The sequence below is a fragment of the Furipterus horrens genome, unplaced genomic scaffold (assembly GCF_987537825.1).
Source record: "Furipterus horrens unplaced genomic scaffold, mFurHor1.1.pri manual_scaffold_6, whole genome shotgun sequence".
In the NCBI taxonomy this organism is placed as follows: domain Eukaryota; kingdom Metazoa; phylum Chordata; class Mammalia; order Chiroptera; family Furipteridae; genus Furipterus; species Furipterus horrens.
Window position 1 is genome coordinate 51,995,524 of NW_028327176.1, and position 18,701 is coordinate 52,014,224.

Here is an 18,701-nt window from a genome sequence, read left to right on the forward strand (position 1 = left end):
TGACTGTGACTAGCATGTAGAGTGAAGGCAATCTTGTGGGATTGAGCCTTTAAACTTGTGAAGTCTGTTGCTAAGTCCAGGTGATTATTGTCAGAATTGAATATAATTATATGACTCTTAGTTGGTGTCCGGAGAGTTGGAAAATTGGTTGATGGGGGGGGGGATGCACACATTTGGTGTCAGAAATGTTATGAGTAAAGAAATAGTTTTCCTTTACTATCACAATGACAAAGTAGGAATGAATGTAAATATTTTAAAATATCTTCTATCGTATAAGATGAGAAAGTCACATACAGCTAACTACTGTGACATTATTGCCTGCATTTATAATGGAAGGAAATGTTGAATTTCACTTAGAGGTTAGTGCAAAGAAACAAGGAAGATTTTTCCCTTCCAACTTTCCAGGGTTCTTGAGTTTGTCTCTCTGAATTCTATATCTGCTGGTTTCTAAGGGGTCCCAAGGCCCTGGGTAAGAGTCCCTGAGGGATATATATAAGGATCAGTGGCACCTTAAATGACTGTGTGCTTATTTACAGACTCTTCATTATAGCACCAGGACAAACTGAAAACAATCTAAATGTCCATTAATGGAAACTGGGTAAGTACGTTTTGGTACATTACAAAACAGAGCCATAAAAACAATTGAAGGTGTTCTTTGTATACCCATATGGGAGAAAGGAGCTACATAACTATTTCTTTGTATAGAGAATCTGTGGAAGGATCCATTAGAAAATGGTAATTTTGCTTGCTTCCTAGGAAGAGAAGGGGTGGAGTTCAAGAGTGAGAGAGAACCGTTCCACTGTATTTCTTTTTATATCCATAAAACATTAAATTTCGTAAGTATATGTGAATGTATTACCTATTTATAAGTTAAATTTAAAATGTAAAGGTTTGTAGTATGCCTCGTAGATACATTGGTCACGTGACCTGGTCATCCCTGTTTAGCCCAATAGGAGAGCTTCATGCTCTCATCTCTTCTACTGAGAAATTTGTTTTTGGGTCACAAAAGCATCAGTAAGTGGAGGCACACTAAGATCTTTTTCCTAAACATTATCCTCCCTGAGAAGGAGGAAAATGTAAATATTTCCCCACTCCTCCCCAAAATCATAGATAAGGGAGACTTGAGGCCTCTAAGAGTTAAGTGTATTCACCTATGACTGAACCAGGATTGTAATTCCAGGGCTGGGCACTTTCATTTCCCCATAGTCTTAAAGCCAAGACTGGCCTGGGGAACCAATGCTGAGGACTCACATTTCCTCCAAGAGCAGGAAGGGGAAGCCATTATTAACCAAGAGCCCTGAGAAGCAACTCAGAGGCACTGGCTTTCATCTGCCCCATGCACCCAGCAGGGAAGACAGGTCAGGGAGGCTCTTTGGGACCTATGCTTAGGCAGAAGTTCAAAAGAGGAGACGAACCCAGTCTCCCTTGAAGGAGAGATCAGAGGGAACAGCAGATCTCCCAGGCTCAATTCAAGGAATTTAAGATTGAAAGGGTTTTTAGAGTCAAAGTTTTGTTGATTTGCATATTGACAGACTTCAGTAACTGCATACACTTATTTCTTTTTTTCCAACTGTTTTTTTTCTTTATTTAAGTTAATTAATTAATTAATTAATATAGAGAGAGCAGAAGGAAGGGAAAAAGAGAGGTAGAGAAACAGCAATGTGTGAGAGAAACATCGATCGGCAGCCTCTTGTACCCACCCCAACCGGACATTGAACCCACAACCCAGGCTTGTCTAAGGTCACACAGCTAGTACTTGGAGGAGCGAGTATTTGAATCTAGGAAGTCTAGCTCCAGAGCCACATGATTTCTTCTGGTCTCTTAAAGCCACCTGCCATTGCTGTCAGGGTAATTCTGCCCACCTAGTCATCACATGCCATTTGACCAGTGGGCTGGCTCCTGCTTTATCTCCCTATAGATTGCTTGGTTCCTGGCTCTTCCTCTTCTCCCTCAACTTTTATCCTTACAGGAGCTAATGAGTATACCTCACCATTCTGGCTTTGGCCACCTCTGGTCTCCTTCTCACACTCTGTGATCACAGACTTACACCTTCGCTGTGCCCAAGGCCAGGGACAGACATTTAGTTGGTCCTGTGGTCCCAGTGGCCCATGTGGTTGGGGTCTGTGCATCCCTAAGGGCTGGGTAGGTCAGAGGGCTGGAGAGTGCAGGAGGGGCAGCTAAAGATCTCTGGGTCTGGCTGTGTTGGTTGCGGCTCCCTCATGGTGGCCAGAGGAGCCAGAGGGAATCCAAGCCTGGGTGGGTTCAGAGCCTACAGGAATTTTAGAAGCAATTGGGGATCCCACTGCCAGTCTTAAGAATGAAGGCCAGAGAGCAGACCCCAAGGGGATACAAACACACATCACACACAGTTGGAGACAGGGTCCAAGTCAGCATCTGGGCCCCTGCTGCCCTGCCTGGCCTGGCTACAAACAATGGTTGTTGTGTGAAACAATGAAATCAGAGACAGGCAGAGACAGACCTGGAGACTCAGGTCCCTCTTTTCCCCGTATCCTCGCCTCCCCTCCTCCCCTGTGTAGCTCTTTCCCTGCCAGCTCCCCGGCCCCAAAAGAAGCACAGTGTTAGGGTAGAAAGATTTAAGGACATGTTACTTTCCACCCCATTGCCACCCCAACACATACAGTGTTACCACGTGGTGCCCACATCCTAGTGGGGGATGTTTCCTGTGATGGTCCATGTCCTGAGCAGGTTACCGGTTTGGTATCTTACCCCTCAGGTCTTGGTTCTGTAGAAAATTAGCCACAGCAACATTCTAGGACGAGACAAATCATGAACAATAAAAACAATGACCACTGCTATGTCCACATAATTTATTTATCCTCGTAATCTAGGCCACCGACCCTGTTTCTCTGTTGTGTCCTGCTCCCCACCCAAGCAATGGCCCTGGGGTTCCTGGCTCCCCTCCCCCATCCCTGTCACATGCCTGGGGCCCCAACTCAAGCAGCCCAGCTAAAGAGCTTTCTAGTGACAAGTCCTCAAAGGGCTCTGTTAATTGCCACAACATTGTCTTCAGCTAAGCTGCTAGGCGTGAGAGGACCATGTTTGGGGGTAGGGGTGAGGACAGGGTGTGAGGCTGAGTAATGACAGGAAAGAACAAGGTGGGGGAAGGGAAGCAGTCTGGGACTTTGCACACATCATACAGACTCTCTCTTTTCCCTCTCCCCACATATCCTCTCCTTGCAGTCATTCCTCACATTGAACCCTGTCAAGTCCCTTGGCCTGTTGCCTCCCACTTTTGCAAACTTCACAGGCAGCATATCCATCACCTGCTCCCCTGTGCGCCTATGGTGTCGGAGTCAGGTGCTCACACTAAAGGCGAATGCACACGTGTAGGTTAAGGGGCTTCTGTTGACCCTCCTCTTCTCCTTTTTCCTTCCTAACAGAGACTCTGCTTTGTTTAGAGCAGCAATGGGCCCTGCTTTTCAAAAACAGAACAAAACTCTGTCATCAGCCTCAGCCCAATCATTGGAGGGGTGGGTGGTGGCAGTTGGAGGAAGGAGTATGATAAATGTCAAATGCAAAAAACACGTTAGCCCTGTGCCCCATTGGGAACCCTCTTGCCATGGCATTCTCCCTTTCTGTTTACACAGAGAGTTGACCAGTTCCTTCTTGTTCTGTGGTGTTCTTGCCTCAGACTCAGACTCTGCAACCTCACCCATTACACCTTGCCCCACTATTCTACGCAGCAAACTCCTACTCGTTCCTCAAGGCCATGGAAAGTTGCTCATTTCTGAGTACCCAGTGCCCAGCACAGGGCCTGGCATGCAAGAACCCCCTTGTCTACAAGGCTGACCCCTGCAACCATATTTCTGCCTGATCACACTCTACCCCCTGGGGGTGGGGTGGGTGTGGGGGGTCCTTGACTCCAACTGCTCTTTCCCAGAACTGGAAAAAGAACCAGAGAGAGAGAGTGAGATGGATGAGCTTGGATGAAGTACAAGTATGTGGCACTTAGCCATTAATATGTCAACTTGTGAACCAACATGTAGATGACAACAGAGGCCCTGGGCTGACGTGTGAGTAGGGTTCAATGCCTGGGGCCCCAACTCAGGTGGCTGAGTTAAAGAGCTTTCTAGTGAGAAATCCTCAAAGGACTCTATTAATTGCCTCAGCATTGTCTTCAGCTGAGCTGCTAGGCCTGCAGAGGACTATGCTGGGGTTGGGGGAGGGGCAAAGGGAGGGCGGGGAAGAGAGGATGTGAGGCTGGGGATGTGTGAGTGGGGTGTAGCTTAGGTAGTTCAGATCCCAGTTCAGGCCCTTCCTATCCCTTCTTCCTCCCCACCTTTGATTTCTACTGAGTTTCTGCCTTTTGGAGCTCAAGAGTCCTAACTGCCCCAGGGAAGGTTCCCAGGGCTCAGCAGATGCAGACCTGAGGTGTGAGCCCCACCTGCCCCACTGCCTGGCTCCCAACTTGTTGTCCAGCCCTGGCTGCACAATGTGACCTCAGACTCATGGAATTAGACTCTCTGGGCTGGGACTGAGACAGCAACAATTTTTCAAGTACCCCGTTTGCACAGCACAGCCCCCTTGTTTGCACAGGGTTTCCATGGGACAGCCAGGATGGGACCACTGCCCTGCGGGAAAGAAAAGCACACGGGAGCATGGGGTCAATAGAGTCCTGAGCACCCACCCCACTTCCTACCGTCAAGTAGAGCTGCAGAGACATTGGCATAGAGGGGTCTGCATGTGTGGTCAGCCCTGCCCGGCCTGCCCCTTCTTTCTCCCGTCCTTTCCAGCCCCTATCCAGCCAAGGGCAACTCCCAGGAGCTTTCCTGGCTCTACCCCCATGCAAGACACTCTGAGTTATTGCTCTGGAACCCTAAAGGGCCCTGTTCGTCTGGCCCCTACCCTGCACACACCCTCCTCTCCCAACCCTTGCCCCACTCACAGTGCTCTTCCTGCCCCTTCTCTCTGCCCATTCAGTTCCTACCAGTCTCCCAAGACCCACTTAACATCTCTCCTCCAGTAAGCCTATCTGAGTGCTCCAGCCCATTCTAACCCCTGTCTTCCTTGGTTTCCTGTTTGCACCCAGAGCCCACATTTACTTCCTCCTCATGACTTCTGGGCTCCTCGCTGAACTCTCCAGGACTTAACACCTTGCCTCCCAGCCAGTCAGTGAGACCCATGTGTGCTGAGCCCCAGCCTGGCCAAACCCCAGGCGAAGCACGTGGAAATGCTCAGAAACTGGTGCACTGGGTGCTGCTCCCAGCCCCTCTCTCACCTGCTCACGTCTGGGCTTCATTGAGGGGCCCATCCTCAGGATGGTCCTGAGAGAGCTAGGTCAGGTGGAGCAGGAACTCTCTCTCTCACATACACACAAAGTTGCAGCTATGGCCCCTGGAATGCATAAATTGGGGATGGGGACTGGATTATTTCTTAATTTCCTCCCAAAGCTGAAGCCTCTGAGCCCAGCACCATGAGCTGCCTGCCCCCCTCACACTGCCTGTCCCAGTCAACCGGTGTGCCTTCCCTCACCACCACCTTCCTGCCCCTTCCGGCTGCGAGCTGTGGTGATGAAGGTCTGAAACAACAGCCAGAGGTCAGTAAGAGGCCAGAGGCAGCATGTGACTGCTTTCAGGACCAGTCTGGCTCACTGCACAGCAGTGGGGGCAGGTGTGTGGGTGGATAGTGAGGAGAAGGCAAAGCTAAGTGCAAATCAAGAGCCGTTCCTTCTCCTTGCCAACTCCATCTGCAGCCTTGATGAGAGTGGAACAGGCAGCTTCTCCCCCGAGAGCCTCAGAGTCAGGCTGTGAAACAGAGTGTTACAGACTTCAGAGGCTGACAGGCAGCCAATCTCAGGCTATCTGGAGCACTTACACCCAGAAAGGCGTGTACTCATAGAGGCCCCGCACAACCCGCACGTGCAGGGCCACAGAGGGGCCCTCAGTAGACAGACAGGCACAGAGGCCCATGGCTCGCTCACGGATGCATGAACAATGGGGAAGCTACCAGATCGACCCAGACACCGAATGCACACCCACAGGCTCAAGGAGACCTACAGACGCAGGTTCCCTGAGACACACAGACACGGGCATCACATCTGACATCATCCTGAAACACCCAAATCAATCTTCCCTAGTCGAAGGAAGCCTTTGGGTGGTTTGACATGGTGAGGACAGCTTTCTCCACTCATCCCTTTCATCCACCCAATTTCTCCTGGAGGCCTCCTGAGGCGGGTCAGCTCAGCTTCCCCTCCTGAACTGACCCATAGCTCTCTGTCCCAGCGCTGTGTCGTCTGGGAACTGGAAGGCAAAGTCTGAAGCTGGCTTTCAGCATGTTCATGGGGGGCTGCAGCCTGCCCCTTCAATGGAGAGGGTATGGGCAGGGCAGTGAAGGCAGCAGAGGTCTCCAGCTGTCCCAAGGCCCTGCCCTGGTTGCTGCACCATGCCAGGCCTCCCAAAGGAAAGTCCAGAGGGAGGTTAGTCCTGGGTCTCCAGTGTTTCCCTCTGGGTTCTCAGCAGTCCCACCACACCATCTGCCAGTAGGTCCCACAGGTCAGGGCATCCACAGACAGCCTTGCCTCTGGCCACTAGGATGCAGCATCAGGGCCCAAGTCAGACACTCTTTCCATGGTCAAGCCTGGCTGCCAGGGTTCTGTTCTCTCTTGTTGCTGGCTGCTATGTGTGGTTGCAGTTGGATTGGCAGAGCTGACGGTGCCCAAGTGGGGAGGACCCCAGGCCCTGCACTAGCAGGGGAGACCTCTGTGTGCTGGGCTGTGGGGTTGGATCTGGGGAGGGGTCAGAGCTGCCCCTTAGAGCTGAGCTGGACATGTGGGTTGTTACTAAGGGCTCTCCTTCTGTCCGGATCATAAATGTCACTCCAGCTGTGGCATCTCCCTTTTCCTCCTACCCACACCACATACACGAGCAGCATGGTGGAATTCAGCTCTTCTCACTCTGGCTCCACTCCTTGCCATCAGTCTATAGGTCTCCTCCTCCTGATATTCAGCAAGTTGCCTTCTCGTTGTTAGGTCAAGTTCATCTCCTCAGAGGGGTCCTCCCTGATCATATTCTAAAATAGCAGCCCTACCCCATTTCCTGTTTTACCTTTTCTCACAGCACTTTCAACTATGTGTCAATATAGATGTGTATTTGTTTCTTTTTTGTCTCTCGCATAGAATGTAAGGCCCAGGAGGGTAGGGACTCTGGCCTGTTTGGTTCCAGAATTCCTGGTACACACATAGTAGGCATGAAGTAGACACCAAGTATGGACTAAACATGCTGAATGAATATGAGCAGGCATGTACATGTGTATGATACATGAGTCCTAAATGATGGATATGTGCATGAACACATGCCCCCCACACATGTACACAAACAAGCTTGCAGGCAGGGGAATGCATGCTCACATGTATCACTTGGCCCAGATCCCCAGAGCCAGGAGGAAGCGTTATCACTCATGTTCCCCAACCCAGGAAGCCTCCAGCTGGACTCCACTCAGCCCTCCTGGTGCTAACTCGGCCTGACACGCTGGTTGCACGTGGAGCTTGCTGTGGAAGCTGCAACAAGTCCACCACCATTGTGGTGGCTGCTAATTGGCTCTCTGTTGGGCTGTGGGTCACCGCTCGGTCAGCCATGGCTGATACCTTCTTCCCACTTGTCTCAGGAAAGGTTCTGCTGTCCCCTCTGCTTAGGCCTCAGCTGGCCACTGAACCGCACATGCCTGGCCACATGGGACAGACCATACCAGCGAACCCCTCTGATGGTGATCCCCACCCCACTCACTCTTGGGAGAGAGCAGAGATAGCTCAGCAAACTGGGCTGGCCTTGGGGTGGGCATTTACCCAAGAGGTGTGGTGTGATAACAAGGGTATGAAGAAGGTCCCTAGTCCAAATATACCTGTTACAGTGCTTAAATGCCACCTTAGAAGGACAGTCCTCTGGGCAAATTTTTGCTCTCCTTCAGAGTTTCTCTTAAAGTGCACCTTCCCTGATTTGGGGTGAGGAAGTCCTGAAGGGTAGGAAGAGGAAATTCCACTAACTGGAATATTACGACCGATCCTTGGTTACACTATCTGCCAGGGCTCTGAGATTGATGTTGGCATGTATGCGACACCCTGTTTCCAGACACTTTCAGTGGATTGCTTTCAAAGTAGAGGCAGCTGCCCCAGCTGATTGCCAACACACACTCATATTGGAGATATTAGGGGACGGGGAAGGTTAAGTGGCTTTTCTTCAGCCAAGTGGGATCCTCAGGGGGCTCTGGTTTACCTGATGTTTTTTCCAGTGCAGCTTGAGGCTAGAGAGTAGGGCAGTGCCTAGGACACAAGGAAGCTCAAGACCTAGCTTCTTACAGGGGTTGCTTACCTTGCTCTCACTTTTCCTGCCTCCAGAGTCTAACATGTACCCCTTCACAGTTTTACCAGGGCCAAGCCTCTTCCCAGTTTGGGACTAGAATATTTCCCACTCTCCAAGCCATCCTCAAATCCTGCCTCCTCCAGGAAGCCCCCCACTACTGCTGCTCTGGCCTGGTCTTGCAACCTGTGGCTACATTCTTGTCCCAACTGCCCCATTCAGGGTCCTACAGATGTCAGGGCATATTTGGGCACAGCATGCCTCTCCTGCCCACCCAGTGGGTCGGTGGGGAGGTCATGACTACAAACAATCCATCTGCTCAATCACTCAGTGGCCTCCTTTGATATATCCCACCACTCAGAGAGAGGCAGGATGCTGGGGAAGGCCCAGAGTGGCTCTGGGTGACACCCCCTGGCCTAGTCTAGCACTTGCTCTGGGTCTGGAGAGCTGAAAGCCACCTTGTTCTTCCTCCTTAAAGGCTGGAAAAGTTTGGGCAGGCCAAGATCTTGCTGACCCAGATTCTGGATGCTCCAGGAAAGGAGGTAAGAGGGAGGAGGAGTGAAAGAGGGCCAGCACCCTGTGAGGGTATGTCTCTGTCCATCTTCCCCAGGTTTGGGTCTCTAGCAGAGATGGCCTGGGTCCACAGCATGGTCCGAGGCTACTGGTGATTCCTACCCACAGGGAAACAAAGCCCAGGCCCTGAAGTCTTACAGTGAGGTAGCTTCGAAAGTTGGGAAGTCCAGCAGTTAAAAGCCAGTGGATTATTAAAAACAGAAAAAAAGAAAAGAGAAATGGAACAAATATAGAAAGTATACTTCCAGCTGGGTTATCCTTAAAGTCTGCCGATGGGCTTATTGAGTTGGTATAGTGTCTCTGGGACAATAAGGTGGGTGACCCCATAGACCTATATTCTCCTTCAGAGATTTCCAAACTGGATTTTAGAGAAAATTTATTTTGTGTGTGCTTGGGGTAAGGGAAGGGTTGGTGGGGAGGTCTACTGGGGACTTAAAATCTCTTTGAGATAGACTCCCTCTGCACAAATAACCTTTTTTATAGTGCCAGTCAACAGGATAAAACAGGTTTCTCTCCTTTGGGGTTCTTGTAAGCCTGAATGTACTGATGGGCAGCAGGACCTGCAAGATTTAGGGGGCACGGGGTGGATTGTAGAGGACTGACTCAGTGTTCCCCAGGACAGCAGGAACCCTTTGCTCTGGAAGTGCTGGTTAACATCGCCTGAGGGAAGACCCTGTAGAAAACACTGCTGCACCGACCAGTAGAGCAATACTTTGTCCTGTCATTTGCCATCACATATAAATCCTGCTCTGAATTACTGGAAGACAGTTTTATAGAACTGAAAACTGAGCATCTCTTCTTCTGAAAGCACTTGTGTCATATTATTTGTCATGGATCGTTTTGGTGACTGACCCCCTCATACGTGCTCTAGGACCCTTCTCCAGAAGTGAGTTTTCCATAGGGTGACCAATTCATCCCATTTTTACAATTCAAAGTACTACAACCCAGGAGGTCCCTCAGTCCTGAGTGAACCAGACCACTGGTCTTGCTATTTCCTAGCAGGGACTGAAACAGCAAGGATGGGCTCCAAGGAGGCCAGGGAGCCCTGAGATTTATGGAGGACCCTGCAGGGGGACTGCTTTAACTGATTGAGCTCCTGGCCAGCCCTTCCTCTCCTTTCTGCCTCATCTCCTTCCCTGCAGGTCACACTGACCAGGTCTCCTCAGCAGCTAGAGAATGGAAGGAACATTGCCTAGCTCAACCTCCCAACCCCATGCAAGACACTAGGAGTTATGCCTCTGGAACCCTAAAGGGCCCTGTTCGTCTGGCCCCTACCCTGCACACACCCTCCTCTCCCAACCCTTGCCCCACTCACAGTGCTCTTCCTGCCCCTTCTCTCTGCCCATCCAGTTCCTACCAGTCTCCCAAGACCCACTTAACATCTCTCCTCCAGGAAGCCTATCTGAGTGCTCCAGCCCATTCTAACCCCTGTCTTCCTTGGTTTCCTGTTTGCACCCAGAGCCCACATTTACTTCCTCCTCATGACTTCTGGGCTCCTCGCTGAACTCTCCAGGACTTAACACCTTGCCTCCCAGCCAGTCAGTGAGACCCATGTGTGCTGAGCCCCAGCCTGGCCAAACCCCAGGCGAAGCATGTGGAAATGCTCAGAAGCTGGTGCACTGGGTGCTGCTCCCAGTCCTTCTCTCTTACCTCCTCATTCCTGAGTTTCAGTGAGGGGCACATCCTCAGGAGGGTCCTGAGAGTCAGGTTTAGTGGGAGCAGGTGCTCTCTCACACAAAGATGCAGCTGAGGCTGCTGGAATGAATAAGTTGTGCTGCAAACCCTCAGGATTCTGGGAGGAGGGAGTTCAGGAGGCAGGGGAGCTAGTCTTTGGGTCCTTGGTAGAGAGTGTCAGGACAGCTGCCTTCCCTGGAGCTAATTTCCCAGCCTCTGCTTTCCTTACTCCCCTCCCTTCCCTAGGCTCCAGGGACTGTCCCTTATTTTAGCATGGCCTCTGCCAGAGGCCCTGACCCAGCCCAAAGCTTGGGCTGCTTATCATATGCCTAAAGGCAGACACTTAGTGCTTGCTAAGGGGGTCCGAGGCATGCTCAGCTCCAGGATATAAAGCCCCAGAGGTGTCTGTCCTGAATTCCCACCTTCTCCAGGGAGCCCTCCTGGAAGAGACCTGTGTGATTTTGGAACCACCATTGTACTTGTCCATTCCCTGGATAGCACCTGGTGACCTGCTCTGAGAGGGGTCCCTGTCCAGCCCCTACTTGCAGCCATCTGCTCCAGTGTCTCCCCACCAGAAGTCTGAACATAAAGCAAGGTCCTAGTCTAGGCAGGCTCCTGTCTAGACTAGGGCATGATTTACCTCCTCTCTCCTTCCTGAGGTCCCCACCCCCCAGGAGGCTAGATTTTCATCAGCCCCTTTCCCAGCAGACAGTCCTGCCAGGCCTGTGGAAGGATAATGATTTGCAAGGACTTGAAGGTTGGTGCCACTGGGTTTCTGCTACTTCTTCTCTTCCTCCTCTTCCTCCTTCTTTCTTCTTCCTTTTTAAAATCCTCACCCAATGATATGTTTATTGATTTTAGAGACAGAGAAAGTGAGGGTGGGGGTGGGGAGGGGGAGAGAAACATCTATCAGTTGCCTCTCATAAGTGCCCCACCTGGGATCAAACCCGCAACCTTTTGGTGCTCGGGAGGATGTTCCAACCCACTGAGCAACACAGCCAGGGCCTGAGTTTCTTCTTATTTCTCAGGTTTTTCTGGGAACCTCCAGGGTTCAGAGAGAAGGAGCCACAACATTATAACCTTTATGTACGTTAAATACACTTTATTCACACCATGGAATACTATTCAGTATTGTAAAGAAACTGTCGAGACATGGCACATCTTGATGAAACTCCAAGGAATTATGCTGCTGAAAAAAAGGGTGCATGCTATATGGTTCCATTTATATCACATTCTTGAAATGACAAAATTTTGTAGATGGAGAACAAATTAGTGGTTGCCAAGGGTCAGGGGTAGGGTGGGGAGAGGGAGGGAGTCTGGGTATACAAGGGCAACTTGAGGGATCTGTGTGGATATGAGACTGTTCTGTATCATGACTGAGGTGGTGGATACACAAACCTACACATATGATAAAACTGTACAGGACTAAACACACACACACATACATACACACTTGTGATAATGGTACCGGCGAAACGGGGAAATTGGAAAGATTGATGGGATTGTGTCTATGTCGATATCTAAGTTGTGATATTGGGGGAAAATGGGATCTCTCTGCAGTATTTCTTACAACTGCATGTGAATCTACAATTGTCTCAACAAAAACTACAATTACTTACTTTTTAAAAAAGGGAGACTCCGGGTTCCCTTTGATAATGGGTAAGGCAGGAGCCTGGGAGAGATGAGGCTCCCACTCTACACCTCTGTCCCCTTGTCCCCACCCCAGCCCCCCACTCCCCACTTACAAGAAGACTTCACAGGACCACTTCCAGAGGAAGCAGCTGACCTCAGTTCTGGTCTGCATAACCTACCCTACCCTGAGTCCTTTACCCCTCTCTTCTGGGACATAGAATATTGGTTGCTCAGAAAGGCATCTGTCCAGAACTCTAGATAGACACCAAAGAACAAATTGTGATATAGATTGGGACATGCTTGGCAGTGGATGGCCGTGAAATGTATCCTGCTGGCTTTATATGTCACAGATGTCCTAGAGGAGGCTCAGCTCCCAGCCCTCCCATCACACACACTTATTTCTGGGTTTCCTGCGGTACCACAGTGTTGGGAGAGATTACAGGTGGTAGAACTGGGAAGTCTATGACTATTTGAGCACCATTGGTCTAACTCATCATGACCAAAAGCATGTGCCAAGTGCCCATAATCCACAGAGACTTGGTGTGGTCTGGAAGAGTGGAAAGGCTTTAGAGTCAGAGAGAACTGGGTTCAAACCCCAGCTTGGCCCCCTCTGAGGACCCTGACCTCTGGGAATTTTAGCCTTTATAAAATCCGTGTAGAGTTTATCTTATAGGGTGTTGTGTAGTTAGGTAACATGATGCTCCTCCTCCTTTGTTTCAGATTCCTGGAGACAAGAGTGTGAAGGGTAAGTCCAGGAGCCTAGAAGGAAGGAAACATAACCTGCTCCCCTTGATACTCGACAAGGATATAGGTTCTCCAAAGAGCAGTGTGGACTAAGCCACTGGAGGTTTTATGGGGCTTAGGAAATCACAGGAGATGTCAGGAGACTGGAGGCTGATGAGCAAAGGCCCTAAGAGGAAAACTGCATGTCTCAGCAATTGCTGGTAGCTGCCCCTCCCCACTGCTGCAGTGCTGTTTGACCCGAGCCCTCAGATACAAACGGGGAGCCAGGAGGAGGATGTGTTCAATCTAGGTTGAAACCTGAAATGACTGAGTTCACCTATAAGCAATTAGATCAGTAGTTGGGGCTGAGACAGAAATTCAGTTTAGTTTTAAGAAAATCATTGTGTTTTTGCACCTCTGAGTTTATGGTCTATAAAAAATTGGATCTGCTACACAGGTTCCCCCTTCACATTGTACTTCTACACTTATAGACACAGATCATTGACCTTCTCACATCTGTACAATATCTATCCAGTGTGTGCTGGAACATGTTTAACAGTCAGCTTTCTGAAAAACAACCAATAACTTGATTTGTAGCAGTTGATGATTTCTGTGTTGTAAATACTCCCACCATGGCAGTTTCAAGCTACCAATGTGAAATCACCAAATGGAAATTAGAAAGATGTGGACAAAGGTGGGCTAATGCAAGACAGCTCTGGCACAATGCTGCAAAGTTACATTTATACATCTGTGCATCTGCTCAAATGTGCCCAGAATTGAAATTCAAATTCTAATCTGTACATACACAAGTACAGACAAATGCACAGACATTATTTCAAATACATACAATTGTAGACACACTTACTTAGAAACAAAGACAAGTTCAAATGTATAAACACATCTACATCTACATATAAATTGACACAAGCCAGAACATGTATATAAATGCACACATAGATACTACATGCTCAGAAAGAGGAAGTAAATCAACCTGATTTTCTGGAGTTGCTGGCCTAAGGCTGCACACCTTTCAGAACCACTTTGGCTCAAGGAAGAGGAGACTTGAAGGGTACATTGTTTACAGTCAGTGATCTATACCTGCTCCTAGACTCTGGGACCCTGTGCAACCCCTGCCCTTTCTGGGTTACTCCTGGCAGTCCTGCAGGTCTGGGAGAGCCCTTCCCCTGCCTTACAATTACCAGCCCCAGAAACCAACTCCACCCTTCTTAGTAAGGCAGCCCCTCACTCTTCTCTCTTTCATTGTGGGAAAACCAACTCCAGTCTGTCTCTGCCCTCATCCCAGATCAACAGAGCAAGAGGTCAACATGACTCTTCACTTGGCTCCCTTCTTGTGACTTCTGCTCTTCCCTGTCCCTTACCACGTCCTTGTTTATTTCTTGCCTGGGCCATTGCCCCAGACTTCTAAATGTCTGCCTCTTCCAGGTGCGTCTCTCCCATTTGTCTTGCTATAACAAACCTGGCAGGTTAATTATCCTAAAGCACAGCACTGAGGTCATATGTGCACTGGCAACTTCTCCATGAGGAACAGATTAGGGCTAGATCCCTTTGAGGTTCCCTAACCATTTGTTCAACTCCTGGTTCCCCAGTTTAATTTTCAATTCTGTTTTCTTCAAACATCTTTCTCTCCCCAGTCTGATCTGTAAATGTCTCTGCTATAGAATCTGCTAGCTGGTTTCTTTAGTTCACAGTGGGGCATTTACTGCCTCTTATGGTTGTGGTACAGTGGTTTATTGTTTTAAGCACTCTCAGAATTATTTGTGGACCTCCTATCATGTGCCCTGTACTGAGGTTAGCCCTGGAAATAGATTGGAGAGTAAAAACAGATTTGATCATGCTTTCATGAACCAAGTCGACATGACCCATTGAAGTCCTCTGCTCCAAAAACATAAGTGGATTTGGAAGGGAAGTATTTTTCCACTGTCTCTCTTACCCGCTCCCCTATCCCCATGGAAAGATGGCCTCCCTAGAGTCATGGGGGCAAAGTAGAGAAAACAGAAAACAAGACTTTGGCTTCCAGATTCATAGAGGACTTTACTAACCTCTTGAGCATCACAGGAGCAGTTGCTGGGATGCTGCAAGCCCAGTGCAAAGGGGGCATTAAACTCTTACAAGGCTATATAGAGGTTAACACCAGTCTGCCTTGCAACATCTTTATTTCCTTCCCATTACAGTGACTACTCATAGCCATAATCAGCAACAACGATGATTGGTGTGAGCCTTGGCTAATTACTTTGATTTCAGACCCTTAGTTTTATCACTTTTAATATGTGGTTAGAAATCTCTGTCATTATCATAGTGTTGTTAGAATGATCAAATGAGATGAAAGTATATAAAAGAGCTTTATAGAACTATAATGTATAACCTAGTATTATTAATTAATCTTTTATTCAGTGTCATTTTTTTCTTTAAATCATCCCTATACCATTACTGGTTTCACAAACAGGCCCTCAGTGACCCTAAAATATTCTGGCCTGGATGGATAGGAGACAAGGCATAGACTACCACTGTACAATAGAAATATGTGAGCCACAAATATGCATCACATGTATAATATAAAATTTACTAGTAGCTACATGCAAAAGAGATAAAAACAGCATGGCAAAATTAATTTTAATAATATATAATTTTAACCCACTATTTCCAGAATATTATTATTTCAATATGTAATTCCATAAAATTATAAGAGCTATTTTTACATTGTATTTTGGTGCTACATCTTTGAAATCCTGTGTTCATTTTACACGTACAGCACATCTCATTTGGACCAGCCACATTTCAAGTGCTTGGCTGTCAAGGTCCCCCTGGGAAAGTATCGAGACTTGGAGCCCCGCGCAGGCCATGCAAAGGAAATGAATCCTGTAAGACCTGACCAGAAAACCAGGAAAGCTGGGTGCATACGTGCCTCCATGCTAATAGCCAGTGGGCCCTCTTGGGAATCCAGCCATGAGAAAATGCCTTTTGCCCTTTGAAGCTTGCCCTGTTCTTTTTACCTCACTTGATTGCTTTATTGTACCAGCAGCAGAGGTTTTAACTTTTACTCAAAATGAACTCACCCTCTCTATTTTACGGCCATCTGAAGTCTTTGTGTCCAACACACCTTGACCTGAGGGAGATCTCAACGTTCCTTCAATTGTTATCCCTGGACAATATCTGTTTTCTGTAATCAGCACTGTTTAACATTGATTGATGAGCTTTATGTGTGTGCTATATGCCCTTAAACTTACTGCACCAGTAAAAGACCTTGGAGGAAGGCAAGTAAGGAATTTGTCTCTCAGACATTTGCCAGCCTTCTCTCCCCTAGCACAAGCTGCCTGGGAAGTCTTCATTTCATCCACGACACCAGTGGATGTCTGCAGGTTCGCTGCTGTGTTGGACAGTACACACTAATTAATAACATATATAAAAATTAACGATCTTTGTAGTACTTAACAGTTTCCAAAATTCTTGATATTTAAATCTCGCCTTGGCCTGACTAGGCCTATGTTTATCATCTCCATTTTGGAGATGAGCAGAAGCAGCAGCAATTATGTGTAATTCACCTAAGGTTATCAGCTAGTAAATGGTGAATTCAATCCTTGTCTTCAAACTTGACATTTTCTTTTGCTTCCTTTTCTAAACAAGCGATACAAAGGGAAACTTGAATATTACCACACAGTCACGTCTCAAGACTCATTGCACTAGTGCATGAAAAAGAACAGTTCTTTCAAAATTCACCTACAATCTCCTCCCTTCAAAAATCATGCCCAGTTTAATGCCACCATAATCTGTTAGCACCATTATTCTAAAAATATATGTGCTGAATCAAGCACCTTCAGCTCTGGTGTGCTATGGATGTAAATGATATAAGTGGGCATAAAAAAAATCCTACCCCTCTGACATTCTCTATGATGTAGTGACTTAACTTTCTAATTACTCTTGGGGGTGACATTGTAGTGTTTCAGCATTCCAAATAAGAAATGAAGCAAAGGCTCCTCTCTTCTAGTTTAAGGAGCATATACATGCCGAATGTTTATACCAAAGCATAACCAGACCCAGATGGCTATCAGAAGAGGTTTTTAATGCAGGATTTCTCTATAAGAAGATAGCAGGCCTGTAAGGTTATGGGGGGCAGAGCGGTGGACAGGCCAGCTTGAGACCTGCCCTGCGAAGGACTAGTCCCTAGGCTAATGTTTCCAAAGAGATGCCAAGGGCAGCTGACCACACTCCTGACCAGCAAAGTTGCCCCTCACCAGCCCAGAACTACCAGCAGCAGCCCCAGCTTGACTTCCAGACCCAGCTAATTTTTCCCCCTTAGCTGGAGGGCAACAAAAGGCTTGTAAAATTGTATATGGTAGCTTGCCTGATAGTCTAGTTTCCACAAATACTTTGTCAAACCAACTCAGGAAGAGCCTGGAGGCATAGAAATAACTTTTAGAGATTTATTCAAGGGTCTTGGAGTTTGCAAATCAGGAACCAGCTAAGCAAAACTCCAGAAGCATTCCAAAGAAGAAAAGTCAAAAGTTCTTCAAGTAAAAAACTATATTCTTGAGAACTGTCAGTCCTGCATTCTTTGCCCCAGGACTGTTCCAGGATGATTATCAGACAATGTCAGGCAGTCAAGATGATGAATGCCAGGTGATTCAGAAAATGGATCAGTGGTCTGGATAATGGATGTCCAGGGGATATATATGCGAATCCTTCAGAAGGTAATTGGAGGGTTACCTGGAGTCCAGATGTATATTCAGACATCGATGCAAGACTGCAAAATTCAAAAAGGTTTAAGTTCCCAGGGTAGTTAGAATGAGAATGGACTCTTTTCTTTTGCATCAACCTCCATAGTAAGAATTTTAGCAGCTTGGTTAAAATGTATCGTATCGTATCGGCAGCCATCTGTCTGGAGAGACGATGGTGTAGCTTCTTAAGAGTCTATCTGCACCGCCGAGAATGGCTGTGCAGTCCGACTCGGGAGTGACACGGTATCTGTCTCCTCCCGTGTTGAATCGACATCTTGCGATGACGCTGGAGTGTCCTCTCCAGTGAAGCTGAAGCTACAGAGCCTGGGCAGGGTGATATGGAGGGTCTGCTGTTGCCCATGCAGCAGACCCCCCCTCTCTTCGCAGCTGAAGGGTCCAAGGGAAAGACGGAGTCAATACAGCTTGGCTTCAGGTGCGCCGAGGAGTTGCCGGTGTTGACTACAACGTCAAACCGCCTTAGGGACTCCGGCTCCGGATTTTCTGTCGGGGTTTACTCCCTTAGCCTTTCCCCTGAAGAGGTATGCCGCAAGGCAGCGGAGGTTTTTTGGAGTCAGAGTTTTCCTTCTCTGATGTGCCCTGACTGGAAGATCGAACCAGCGACACTTAGCTCGCAGGCCGACGCTCAATCCACTGAGCCAAACCAGCCAGGATGGGTTAAAATGACTCTATAATATATTCCCTATTTTCACTTTTTTTCTCCCTCCCTCCCCCCAAGAATTAAACTGGGCGGGGAGCAAAAGCTAAATGCCCCTTCTCTGGGGCTAGGACAAGGGCAGTCTCCAGGGCTTCTCTCCTTCCCCAGCCCACTTCTAGATAATCCTGGTCATGCAAATTGACACAAGCGCAGCGTATAGTCTGCGTGGGGGGTTGTGTGCACGTGTGACTTTTGCCATCGCGGGACAGGTATTGGGTTGAACATCAACATTTTTTTGAGGCCCTACGACGCCCCTGGCTTAGGTACACATCTACCCCGCCCCATAACCTGGGAGATAGATAGTGGTACCTGGCGGTGCTCGCAGTACCGCGCGTCCCA